General features: G+C 45.0%; 1 long non-coding RNA gene across 1 annotated transcript in view; it reads right to left on the minus strand.

Annotated features, from left to right (window-relative positions):
- Positions 1-947: 947 nt before the first annotated feature.
- Positions 948-14,243, minus strand: part of LOC122691721 — a 58,810-nt gene continuing 45,514 nt past the window's right edge. Inside the window, exon 5 of the long non-coding RNA XR_006340489.1 lies at positions 948-1,539. This is a non-coding gene — a long non-coding RNA (uncharacterized LOC122691721). The remainder of the gene's footprint in view (positions 1,540-14,243) is intronic.

A 14,243-nucleotide genomic window follows, 5' to 3' on the forward strand; every position in this document is an offset into this window, starting at 1 on the left:
CCATCCACAAGCACACACACACATATACAGTGTACGCACACCACAAACCTTTTAGACTTCACAAAGCATGGATGAATATACACACGCACCATGCGCACACACACAGGTGCCCTGTGCATGCCCTCATGCGTGAATGACCACACATTCACAGATGCACACCTACGCCACATTTGTACAATCAGATACCTGCCACACACACTGCGTAGGCACACACAGGCAACATGTATGCACACCCCAACACCTCACGTGCAGGAATGAGCTGACAGCAAGGCGTAGCCTGCACACGCTCACATGCGTGTCTGCATATGCTGTATAGGTAGGGGTACTATGCTTCTGCACACACATACTGCACGTGAAGCACACATGCACCGTGTCTGCACACCCACAAGAATGCACACCCTCACACATACCCACACTCACCACGTCTGCATGGACAAATGCACCACATTTGCACACACGTGCATGCATGTCTGCATATTCATACGTTGCAGATACACATAATCGAACATTCACATATGTGCACACTTGCACATAGATCACAGCACCTATGCACACAATGCACAAATGGAACATACACGCAGGCTTAACCACACATACCCAGCACATGCATACCCACATACACAATGCATAGTGTACTTACGCTTATGCATACCTGCACGCCCAAGCACCCTGAGCATGCGTGCACTCCGGCAAGCGCATGAGTGCACACACACACAAACACGCACGCACGCACACACACACAGGCCAGCCCTCGCAGGCTCTCGCCGCCAGCCCTGCCGGCCCGCCTGTAATTGCTCCCAGCCCCGGAGTCTGGCAAATCGCTCTTGCGGGGCGGCGGCTGCGGCCCCTGATTAATCCCAGCTTTTCCCGCGCCCCGAGCGCCGACGCCCCCCGAAAGGCGGCCCGGCAGGCCCAGCCCCAGCCCAGGCTCGTCATCAAAAGGCAGATTTCCGCGCCGGGCACCTGTTTGCAGGGCTGCGCCTCCTCCCGCGGCCGTGTTTTATCTCCGCGCGGCGGTGAATAATTCATGGCCCCGGGTCTGCTTTGCAGTCAAACGCGCTGCGTTCTGTCCGGCGCCGCCGCCGCCGCCCGCCGGCCGCTGTGATTTATTATTTACTAACGCGCGGCCGCGCCGTGTAAGGTGAGCATTGTGGCTGCTCGCAGAACTGTTACAATCTGGCCTCGTTAGTGGCCTTTCTTGCTGCCTCTCCAAACAGCGGCCCCGCTTATTGATTTTCCCGCGGAACCTCTGCCGTGAAATCCCACCGCTGCTGCTCTCAAAGCTGTTGCTATAAAGTCAGGCTTGGCCCTTCTTCTCGAGAACAAGAACTCGTGTTTGGATGCGCTTTCTTCTTTTATCCATTGTGTCTTCTCCTGTGCCGAGGCGTTCCCCATTAGTGCGTCTCCCTCGGCTCCCTCCCTTCTTGGCGACGATGCGCGCCAGGCAGAGGAGATGAGGGTTTCTCTTAAGACAGCGCGACAGGCCCGTCGGGGGAAGGCGGAGGGGCTTTCATGGTGGCAACGGTAGATGGAGTCGGCCTGGGGAAAAAAAAAAAAAACTTTTCCTGCCTTGGAAGTTTTCAAACGCAGAGAGGCTGATCGGGGTAGAAGGATGGGCTGGCTTGTCTGGCTACTATCACTGCGACAGTGAAGACAGGGTCTCGGGAGGACGCCTAAGCAGAAAAAGCCAGAGAGGGAGGGGCTTGAGGGTGCCTATACTCTGTGCCAGGCATTTGGTGGAACTTTTCTGATTTATTGAATCTTCAGAACAATCGCATAGAGAAAGTGTGAGATCTGATTTATCACCAAGAAATCTCAGAGCAAGGAGGCTCTGGGATTTGAATCCCAGGCCCACAGAGGCCACAACCTGCTTGCCTTGTTTCTCCTAAGTCACTCCGCTCCAGAGCTAGGTCATTTCAGGGTCAAACTTTGGTGTGGCCTGGGAGTGACCTCAGTATCTACTTCCATGGCCCACAGAAGCCCCTCTGTCCTGGCAGAACCACCCCAGACATAATCCCTTCCCTTGGTCTGCCCCTTGGCCTGAAATTCTACTGATAACCATCCTTCTGAATTAATGGACCATGGATCTAAAAATGCTTATGGTTCTATAGGGAGGAGACGCTGGGATGACCCACGTGGATGTATCTGATCAGAGCACATCTAAAGTTTCCTTAAATAAGCATTTCACATCTTGCAGCTTAGCAATGTGGTACCCTGGAGGCAGCATCCAGAGTTGGCAGGGGATCCTGGACATTTGACCCGCTGGGGGTCCTAGGTCAACCGCATTCACTCTAGCTCTTCATGGCTCCTTTACCATGACGAGGAAAAGGTCCTGAAAATTCCCTTCCTTCCCCTCAATCTGTTTTCTGCCACATGAAGCAAAGATGGGTCTCCAGAATTCTCTCTTGAACTTGGGGTGGAGTGGGGCTGGGGAATGAGCAGTGGCAGTGATGGCCAAGGGCAGGCTGAATTTCCACGTTCATTTGTGCTGTTCTAAAACCACTTGCAAAAAGTCAATCGAACACCAATATGACATTCCTCCATACACACGTTGCTTTCCTGGCCACAAAGCAGTCCACTGTTAGATCCTTGGTTTTGTTTTGTTTCATCTATTCATTAACAATCATATATGGGGCACCTACTAGTGCCTAGGCAAAGTTCTAAGTACGTGGGAAAATGGTAACAACCAAAAGAGACAAAATCTTTGGTCTCCTGGATCTTACATGTTGAATAGAAAAAATTTAACTTTTAAAATAGAATTTTTCAAAACAAACAAATGTGTTAGTCACTAGCCACTGTCTAAGTCCATTCAGGCTGTTATAACAAAATAATATACCACAGACTGGGTGACTTATCAGCAACTGCAATTTATTTCTCACAGCTCTGCGGGCTGGAAGTCCAAGATCAGGGTGCCAGCATGGTCAGGTTCTGGTGAGGACCTTTTTCCAGGTTTGCTGATTTCTCTCACAGTGAAAGGGTAAACTAGCTGTCTGGGATCTCTTTTATAAGGGCACTAATCCCACTTCTAAGGGCTCTGTCACCATGACCTAATGACCTCCCAAAGGCCCCACCTCCTAGTATCTTAAACCTTTAGTTCAGTTCAGTTCAGTTGCTCAGTCGTGTCCGACTCTTTGCAACCCCATGAATCACAGCACACCAGGCCTCCCTGTCCATCACCAACTCCCAGAGTCTACCCAAACCCATGCCCATCGAGTCGGTGATGCAATCCAGCCATCTCATCCTCTGTCATCCCCTTCTCCTCCTGCCCTCAGTCTGTCCCAGCATCAGAGTCTTTTCCAATGAGTCAACTCTTCGCATGAGGTGGCCAAAGTATTGGAGTTTCAGCTTCAGCATCAGTCCTTCCAATGAACATCCAGGACTGATCTCCTTTAGGATGGACTGGTTGGATCTTCTTGCAGTCCAAGGGACTCTCAAGAGTCTTCTCCAACACCACAGTTCAAAAGCATCAATTTTTTGGCACTCAGCTTTCTTCACAGTCCAACTCTGACATCCATACATGACCACTGGAAAAACCATAGCCTTGACCAGACAGACCTTTGTTGGCAAAGTAATGTCTCTGCTTTTTAATATGCTATCTAGGTTGGTCAAAACTTTCCTTCCAAGGAGTAGGCATCTTTTAATTTCATGGCTGCAGTCACCATCTTAAACCTTAGGTTTCCAATATATGAATTTTAAGAAGACACAAACACAGAGACCATAGTAGCCACCACCTGCTCCCACTACTTGATCGACTCTCTGCCTTTCTCTGCTTTGCTCTGTTGACCAAGGAGGCTGAACCCCATGGACTGCATATCTCAGACTCACCTTTCCTCTGACTTCTGGTAGGTTTGGCCAGTGGGAGGTGCTGAGATTGGAGGGCAAAAGGAGAGAGAAAAATTGGAGTATTTTTTTCCCACTCCCTCCCAGCTTTGGCAACATGCTTCTGGCTCCCTCCAGAAGGGCCTCTGCCAGGATGCCAGCCAGGCTCTGACACCAGCCTCCCCTTCCCTGCTGTCTTCAGCTCTAGGAATACTGACAGTTTTCCTCCACTGCTGGTCCTGGATGTCTCAGCATCCCCACCCCACCCAAACCAGTATAAACGGTCCCTTCTTTCAGTTCTTTGTAAAAGCCCAGCCAAATGTCCTTGTTTCTCCCCTAGACTTTGTTAACAAACAAATATGTAATATGAATCTGATTATCAGAAAAATAAAGCCAGGGAAGCATGGAGTGATGAGGGATGGTTTTGGTGAGAAGATGCCATTTGCGCAAAGAAATGCATCTAGGAAAGAGCAACCAGAGCAGGGGAACAACCAGTGCAAAGGCCCCGAGGCAGGTCATGTGGTCCAGACACATGTTGGTGACCCCAAACAACAATGTCTGCTTGATTATATGCAAAGAATCGTCCAAGTCTTGGCTGAATGGATGCAGGTGCCTGGAGAGCTTCTCGGACCCCAGTGTCTTCATAGCCAAGGAAGTCTTGGAAATTAGAAGAGACTTTTACATCTAACCCCATGCTCATGTCACAGATAAGTAGCTGGCATCTCAATAGAGAAGAGGCTTGCTTGAGGTCACACAGAACACTTGCAGCACAGATAAGACCAGAATCCTGTGTTCAGTTCTGTGTTCATGCTTCTTAACCTCTCTATTGATTCCAGTTCCTGTGTTTCCTTCCTTTCCAGAATATACCAGGGGTATTTAGGGTGTGTGGAGAGCTTTGTGTCAAAGCCAAAGTCCCTGCCCTACCCTCCCTGCCATGCTAGAGACACAAGAACGACCTCAGTCCATGTAGCCCAGGTCCTTCAGTAATCTCCCTCCTCTAGCCACTGCTGGCTTTCATGTTATTTGAGTATGAAACTCTTAAATTAAAAGCATAAACCATTAGATAAGAAAGGAAGCCTTTTAAAAAGACAAATATTAACTCTACTGACAACTAAAATAAAAGACCTTGGTCTCAGCATACCAGATGACTCGATGTGAGTAATATTTCCAAAGTCATTATAATGTGAATATTTAATGCTATTTTAACAAAATTTATATTGGGAGGCTAGGGTAAGGAAAAAGGGGATGGAAAGGCTGAGAATATTCTGTAAGAAATCTAAGCCTCTACTTTCATAGCCACAGGTCAATACAGACACCTAAAAATGAAGAGATTAAAAAATAGCTAGGGCTTCCCTGGTGGCTCAGTGGTAAAGAGTCCATCTACCAACGCAGGAGACACGAGTTTGATCCCTGATCCAGGAAGATCCCACATGCCACGGAGCGACTAAGCCTGTGCATCACAGCCGCTGAGCCTGTGCTCTGGAGCCTGGGAACTGCAACTGCTGAAGTCCGCGCACCCTAGAGCCTATGCTCAGCAACAAGAGAAGCCACCATAATGAGGAGCCCGCACACTGCAACTAGAGAGTAACCCCCACTCTCTACAACTAGAGAAAAGCCCACCACCAACAAAGATCCAGCCCAGTCCAAAATAAATAAATAAGTAGAAATTATTTTTAGAAAATATCTGAAAACTTCCACTTCCAGCCAAAATGGCTGAACTAGAGGCTTCATCTCAATGCTAAAACTGGATAAGTTATGTGAACTAATGTTTTTTAAGACATTGCTCATGAGATAATGAAGGACACAGATCCCTAAGAGATGGACAACAAATGAGATAAGCTATAGCCCAGCTTACTGCCTGGGGAGAGTTTCTAGGCCATGGCATAGGGGAAGGAAACCCAGTGGGTTCCCTGGCTGAGGAGATGGAGTGAAGAATACATGGAGACCAGGCAGCAGAAATGTACAGGGAAGAGTACAAGAAAGGAGGCCGCTGCAGAGATACCTGCAGACAGCCCTCAGAAGTATTCATAGGGTGATGATCAGCACGTGCATGTGGGGAAGCTTCCCAAGTGGGAAAAAACCACCCAGAAGGATGAAAAAGAATAGTATTTGGCATTCACACAGGACCTGCAGTGATACCTTTTCCCATTAGCCAGAGTAGAAACCCCTCATAACTCATGGAACATGGAGTGGAGTACTCAGAAGGGCCTTAATAACAGGGACAATTACCCCTAGACTAAACACTGCTCTGGGGTTTCTCTGGGTGTCTAGTGGTTAAGAATCCACCTTGCAATGCAAGGGACACTGGTTCAATCCCTGGTCAGGGAAGATCCCTCACATGGTGGAGCCAATAAGCGCGTGTGTCACAGCTACTGAGTGTGCGCTCTGGAGCCTGCAAGCCCCAACTACTGAGCCCTCATGCCACAACTACTGAAGCCTCTGCGACAGGAGAAGACACTGCAATGAGAAGCCCATACACCGCGACTAAAGGAGCCTCCCCTCGCTGCAACTAGAGAAAACCCACGTGCAGCAACAGCACAATCAAAATATATAAAATAAATATGATTTTAAAAAACACTGCTCTGATCCCGCCAGAGACAAAGAAGTTCATTTCATAATGATAACGGGGTCCATTCATCAAAAGGATATAGTAATCCTAAACATTTATGCACTTAATAACAGAGCTTCCAAATGTGTGAGGCAAAATCTGCAAGAAGTACTGCAAAGAGACATAGATAAATCCACAATAACAGTTGGATGTCCTTCTTTCAATAATTGATAGAAGTAGGCAGAAAATCAGTAAGACTGTACAAGATTTGGAGAGCAGTATCAATCAACTTGATGTGGTTGGCATTTACAGAACCCTTCACCCAACAATAGCAGAATACACATTCTCCACAAGAACATTTACCAAGATAGACCATATTCTGGGTCATAAAACAAGTCTCAATAAGTTTAGAAAGATTCAAAGTATATTCTCTGACCATATGGAATTGCGTTTGAACTCTATTACAGAAAAATATCTGGAAAACCTCCAAATGTTTGGAAACTAAATGACACACTTCTAAATAAACCATGGGTCGAAGAAGAAATCAAAGGAAAATTAGATTTTTTTAAAATAAATGTTAATAAAAAGAAAAAATATGAAAGTGCATGAAATACATCCAGAAAGTATGAAGGGAAATTTATAGCACTAAACATGCTCACTAAAAAAGAATAACGGTCTATATCAATGACATTCACTTCTATCTTAATAAACAAGAAAAAACAAACAAAAACTGAAAGGAACAAATTAGACCCAAAGTAAACAGGGAAAGAGAACAATAAAGATTAAAGTGGAAATCAATGAAATGGAAAACATTAAATTGTTGACACTAAAAGCTGGTATTCTGAGATCAATAAAATTAATAAATCATTATCCAGATTGGTCTGTAGAAAGAGAAGACACTGGTTATCAGTGCTAGCACTGAGAGAGGTGAAGTCATTGTACGCTCTTGTTGTTGCTGTTCATGTCCGATTCTTTGCGACCCCATGGACCGCAACATGCCTGTTCTTCACCGTCTCCTGGAGTCTGCTCAAATTCATGTCCATCGAGTTGGTGATGCTATCTAACTGATCTTGGAAGGAGAGCAGCAAGTGATCCTGAAGAGACATCTTAGTTCCTTGCCCAGGAGTTAAACCTGGGTAACCTGGATAAAAACTAGGGGTCCTAACCACCAGATCACCAGGGGCTAGAGGCTAGAAGCAAAGTGACCCTGGCTGTGGCCCCTGTTTGAAAGCAAGAATGTTTCAAGGTGGCAAAAACTGTGAAAAGGGGTACAAAGTTTAATATTAGAGACAGAGCACAATACATGGGAGCGCACAGAGGAAAACAATTTATCTAAATCAGAAGCAAGTTAGAAATACACACCCGGAGAGACAGTGTGGGCGTCCTCACTAATGAGGAGAACAGTACATCAGAAACTAGGCAGAGATACACACCTGGCAAGGAGTGCAGACGTTCTGAGTAAGGGGGCGCGCCATAAGGAGGTGACATAAATCACTTATATAGGACTTTCCTTCTGGGTCTTTGTTTACCTTGGGCCAATTATCTTGTTTCTTTCTTCACACTGGACTGGTCCATGGACCCTCCCCAAGATGTGTGTGCAACTAAATGGATCCCACCTCAGATGCCTATGGCTGCGGATCTACACTTATTGTGGGGTGGGGTCCCCTCCCTTTTTGACTCTCAAGAAGACTTCCTGCACATGTGCAGACAGGGAAGTCTTCTTTGACCTCAAGAGAGGCCACTTTGTCTCTTTGCTTTAGCACAGCTCAGCTTTTGCCACTAGCTTTGATCTTGGAGTGTCTGGGTGAGAACAAAGGCTCAGTTTTATTTCTCTTGACAAACACCAGGTGTTCAGCCCAGAGGCCCCACTGTCTCCTATGTCATAACCATCTCATCTCCTGTCACCCCCTTCTCCTTCTGCCCTCAGTCTTTCCCAGCATCAGGGTCTTTTCCAATGAGTCAGCTCTTCACATCAGGTGGTCAAAGTATTGGAGGTTCAGCTTTAGCATCAGTCCTTCCAATGAATATTCAGGGTTGATTTTCTTTCGGACTGAGTGGTTGGATCTCCTAAGTCCAAGGGGCTCTCAAGAGTCTTCTCCAGCACTGCAATTCAAAAACATCAATTTTTCGGCACTCAGCCTACTGTAGGGTCCAACTCTCACATCCGTACATGACTACTGGAAAAACCATAGCTTTGACTATAGAGACCTTTGTAGGCAAAGTGATGTCTCTGATTTTTAATATGCTATCTAGGTATGTCATAGCTTTCCTTCTAAGAAACAAGTGTCTTTTAATTTCATGGCTGAAGTCACTATCTGCAGTGGTTGTGGAGCCCAGGAAAATAAAATCTGTCATTGTTTCCACGTTTTTCCCTTCTATTTACCTTGAAGTGATGGGAATGAATGCCATGATCTTAGTGGTTTGAATGTTGAGTTTTAAGCCAGCTTTTTCATTCTCCTCTTTCACCTTCATCAAGAGGCTCTTTAGTCCCACTTCATTTCTGCTGTTAAAGTGGTATCATCTTCAAATCTGAGGTTGTTGATAATTTCTCCCAGCAGTCTTGATTCCAGCTTGTAATTCATCCAGCCCAGGATTTTGCATGATTTATTCTGCATATAAGTTAAATAAGCAAGGTGATGATATACAGCCTGGTCATACTCCTTTCCCAATTTTGAACCAGTCCATTCATTGTGAAGGACAGGGAAGCCTGGCGTGCTGCAGTCCATGGGGTCACAAAGAGTTGGACACGACTGAGTGACTAAACAACAACATTGTTCCATGTCCAGTTCTAACTGTTGCTTCTTGACCTGCATACAAGATTTCTCAGGAGGCAGGTAAGGTGGTCCAGTATTCCCATCTCTTTAAGAATTTTCCACAATTGGTTGTGATCCACAAGTCAAAGGCTTTAGCATAGTCAATGAAGCAGAAGTAGATGTTTTTCTTGAATCCCCTTGCTTTCTCTATGATCCAAAGAATGTTGGCAATTTGACCTCTGGTTCCCCTGCCTTTTCTAAACCCAGCTTATACATCTGGAAGTTCTCAGTTCATGTACTGCTGAAGTTTAGCTTGAAAGATTTTGAGCATAACCTTGCTAGCATGTGAAATAAGCACAATTGTATGGTGATTTGAAAGTTCTCTGGCATTTCCCTTCTTTGGATTGGAATGAAAACTGACCTTTTCCAGTCCTGTGGCCACTGATGAGTTTTCCAAATTTGCCGGCATATTGAATGCAGCACTTTAGCAGCAGCATCTTTTAGAATTTGAAATAGCTCAGCTGGAATTCCATCACCCTCACTAGCTTTGTTTGTTTTAATACTTCCTAAGATGCACTTGACTTTTCCTAAGACACACACTAGAGGATGTCTGGCTCTAGGTGAGTGACCACACCATCATGATTACCTGGGTCCTTAAGACCTTTTTTGAAAAGGTCTTCTGTGTATCCTTGCCTCTTATATAGAACTTATAGTTCTACAGATATTTTAAAGATACTAAGGGGCTAGTATGACAATTTTATGCCAATAAATTCAATAGCTTTATAAAATAGACAAATTCTTTGGAAAAAACTACAAAGTTCATTCAAAAACAAATGGATATTCTGAATAGCCAAATGCATTAAGGAAATTAAATTTTAGTAAAAATAAAATCCTCCTCACAAAGAAAAACTCTAAACCAAGAAGGCTTCACTGATGAATTTCACTAAATATTTAATAAAAAATAATACTAATTCTATAAAAACTGTTCCAGAAAAATAGAAGAGGAGGGAGGAGCCAAGATGGCGGAGGAGTAGGACGGGGAGACCACTTTCTCTCCTACAAATTCATCGAAAGAATAACTGAACGCAGAGCAAACTTCACAGAACAACTTCTGATCGCTAGCTGAGGTCATCAGGCGCCCAGAAAAGCAGCCCATTGTCTTCGAAAGGAGGTAGGACAAAATATAAAAGATAAAAAGTGAGACAAAAGAGCTGAGGACGGAGATTCGTCCCGGGAAGGGAGTCTTGGGCGGCATTGCTTGGGGTAGGGTCCGGGCCTGAGTGCCCTGAGGACAATTGGAGGGAGCTTCTGTGAGGGGCCAACTTGAACTGTGGGAGACCAAGAGAGAGAGAGTACATTAACTGGCCCGAACACACTGCCGGCCGTTCGCAGAACAAAGAGACCGAGAAAGTCCAGAGAAGAGCTCGCAGGCTGCGACCCGGCCCAGCCCCGCCGGAGGCAGGAGGCAGGGGGGAGGGGAAGGTCGCGGCGAGACACAGGGCGCAGGCACCCGACCGGCGCGGGCGGGGACTGGGGCTGGGGACGCGGAGGGCAGAAGGCGCACACACCCGACTGGCGCCAGCGGAAACTAAGACTGGGTCCGCAGAAGGGAGTGGGCGCGCCACACCTGGGGAGAGTGCGCCCACCAAGCCCCTGGCAGCCTGGACCGCTCTGACGGGGAAGACACAGAGAGCAGGCGCAGCTTTTCGCTCCGCGCTTTTGTGGAACACCCGAGGGCTGGAACCTCGCGCAGCGCGGGGCGCGCTCCATATAGAACAGCCGGAAGCCTGAGCAGCGCAGACGGAGAAAGCGGCGAGCCCCTCCCGGCAGCGCCAGCCCGTCCCCGCGGCGCAAGCCCGCCCTCACAGCGCCAGCCCCTCCCTGCAGCGCCAGCCCATCCCCACAGCGTCAGCCCCTCCCCGCAGAGCGACGGAACTAGCTACCTGAATAAGAGTCCACCTCCGCCCGCCTGTGTCAGGGCGGAAATGAGGCTCTGAAGAGACCGGCAAACAGAAGTCAAATAAACAAAGGGAACCGCTTCAGAAGGGACTGGTGCAACAGATTAAAATCCCTCTAGAAAACACCGACTACACCGTAAGGGGCCTGTAGATACTGAGAAGTGTAAGCTGGAATGAGGAGCTATCTGAAACTGAGCCGAACCCACACTGACCGCAACAGCTCAAGAGAAACTCCTAGATATAATTTTACTTTTTTCTCTTTTTTTTTTTTCTTTTTTTTCTTTTTTTTATTTTTTATTTTTTCTCTTTTATTTTCCTTTTAAATCCCCTATTACTCCCCCATTACTCCTTAACTTTCATTTTCATAGATTTTTACGATTTTTTTAATTAGGGGGAAAAAAATTTTTTTTTTCTTTTTTCTTCTTTTTTTTTTTTCTTTTTTCTTCTTTTTTTTTTCTTTTTCTTTCCTTTTTCTCTTCTATTTTCTATTTTTCTTTTCCTCTTATTTCTTTTAAAGTCCTCTAGTACTCCTCTACTACTCCTTAATTTTCATTTTCAACACACTATAACCTTACAAAAAAAAAAAAAAAAGAAGAGAAGCCCTATTTTTAAACTGAAGATTATTCTCTCCCAATCTTGACTCTCTGTTTTCTACCTCAGAACACATCTATTTCCTCCTTTCCCCTTCTCTTCCCAATCCAATTCTGTGAATCTTTGTAGGTGACTGGGCTACGGAGAACACTCTGGGAACAGACAGCTGCGTAGATCTGTCTCTCTCCTCTTGAGTCCCCCTTTTTCTCCTCCTGCTCATCTCTATCTCCCTCCTCCCTCTCCTCTTCTTCATGTAACTCTGTGACCCTCTCTGGGTGTGCCTAACAGGGGAGAATCTTTTCGCCATTAACCTAGAAGTTTTCTTATCAGTGCTGTATAGCTGGAGAAGTCCTGAGACTACAGGAAGAATAAAACTGAAATCCAGAGGCAGGAGACTTAAGCCCAAAACCTGAGAACACCAGAAAACTCCTGACTACATGGAACTTTAAGTAATAAGTGACCATCCAAAAGCCTCCATACCTACACTGAAACCAACCACCACCCAAGAGCCAATAAGTTTTAGAGCAAGACATACCACGCAAATTCTCCAGCAACGCAGGAACATAGCCCTGAACGTCAACATACAGGCTGCCCAAGGTCACACCTAACACATAGACCCATCTCAAAACTCATTACTGGGCACTCCATTGCTCTCCAAAGAGAAGAAATCAAGTTCCACGCACCAGAACACTGACGCAAGCTTCCCTAACCAGGAAACCTTGACAAGCCAATCGTCTAACCCCACCCACTGGGTAAATCTTCCACAATAAAAAGGAACCACAGACCTCCAGAATACAGAAAGCCCACTCCAGACACAGCAATCTAAACAAGATGAAAAGGCAGAGAAATACCCAACAGGTAAAGGAACATGAAAAATGCCCACCAAGTCAAACAAAAGAGGAGGAGATAGGGAATCTACCTGAAAAAGAATTTAGAATAATGATAATAAAACTGATCCAAAATCTTGAAAACAAAATGGAGTTACAGATAAATAGCCTGGAAACAAAAATTGAAAAGATACAAGAAATGTTTAATAAAGACCTAGAAGAAATAAAAAAGACTCAATTAAAAATGAATAATGCAATGAATGAGATCAAAAACACTTTGGAGGGAACCAAGAGTAGACTAACGGAAGCAGAAGATAGGATAAGTGAGACAGAAGATAAAATGGTGGAAATAAATGAAGCAGAGAGGAAAAAAGAAAAAAGGATCAAAAGAAATGAGGACAACCTCAGGGACCTCTGGGACAATGTGAAACGCCCCAACATTCGAATCATAGGAGTCCCAGAAGAAGAAGACAAAAAGAAAGGCCATGAGAAAATACTCGAGGAGATAATAGCTGAAAACTTCCCTAAAATGGGGAAGGAAATAGCCACCCAAGTCCAAGAAACCCAGAGAGTCCCAAACAGGATAAACCCAAGGCGAAACACCCCAAGACACATATTAATCAAATTAACAAAGATCAAACACAAAGAACAAATATTAAAAGCAGCAAGGGAGAAACAACAAATAACACACAAAGGGATTCCCATAAGGATAACAGCTGATCTATCAATAGAAACCCTCCAGGCTAGAAGGGAATGGCAGGACGTACTGAAAGTAATGAAAGAGAATAACCTACAACCTAGATTACTGTATCCAGCAAGGATCTCATTCAGATATGAAGGAGAATTTAAAAGCTTTACAGACAAGCAAAAGCTGAGAGAATTCAGCACTACCAAACCAGCTCTTCAACAAATGCTAAAGGATCTTCTCTAGACACGAAATGCAGAAAGGTTGTATAAACGTGAACCCAAAACAACAAAGTAAATGGCAACGGGACCACACCTATCAATAATTACCCTAAATGTAAATGGGTTGAATGCCCCAACCAAAAGACAAAGATTGGCTGAATGGATACAAAAACAAGACCCCTATATATGCTGTCTACAAGAGACCCACCTCAAAACAAGAGACACATACAGACTGAAAGTGAAGGGCTGGAAAAAAATATTTCATGCAAACGGAGACCAAAAGAAAGCAGGAGTCGCAATACTCATATCAGATAAAATAGACTTTCAAATAAAGGATGTGAAAAGAGACAAAGAAGGACACTACATAATGATCAAAGGATCAATCCAAGAAGAAGATATAACAATTATAAATATATATGCACCCAACATAGGAGCACCGCAATATGTACTGCAAACACTAACGAGTATGAAAGAGGAAATTAATAGTAACACAATAATAGTGGGAGACTTTAATACCCCACTCACAACTATGGATAGATCAACTAAACAGAAAATTAACAAGGAAACACAAACCTTAAATGACACAATGGACCAGCTAGACCTAATTGATATCTATAGGACATTTCACCCCAGAACAATCAACTTCACCTTTTTCTCAAGTGCACACGGAACCTTCTCCAGAATAGATCACATCCTGGGCCATAAATCTGGTCTTGGAAAATTCAAAAAAATTGAAATCATTCCAGTCATCTTTTCTGACCACAGTGCAGTAAGATTAGATCTCAATTACAGGAAAAAAATTGTTAAAAATTCAAACATATGGAGGCTAAATAACACGCTT

The sequence above is a fragment of the Cervus elaphus genome, chromosome 4, assembly GCF_910594005.1.
Source record: "Cervus elaphus chromosome 4, mCerEla1.1, whole genome shotgun sequence".
Lineage (NCBI taxonomy): Eukaryota > Metazoa > Chordata > Mammalia > Artiodactyla > Cervidae > Cervus > Cervus elaphus.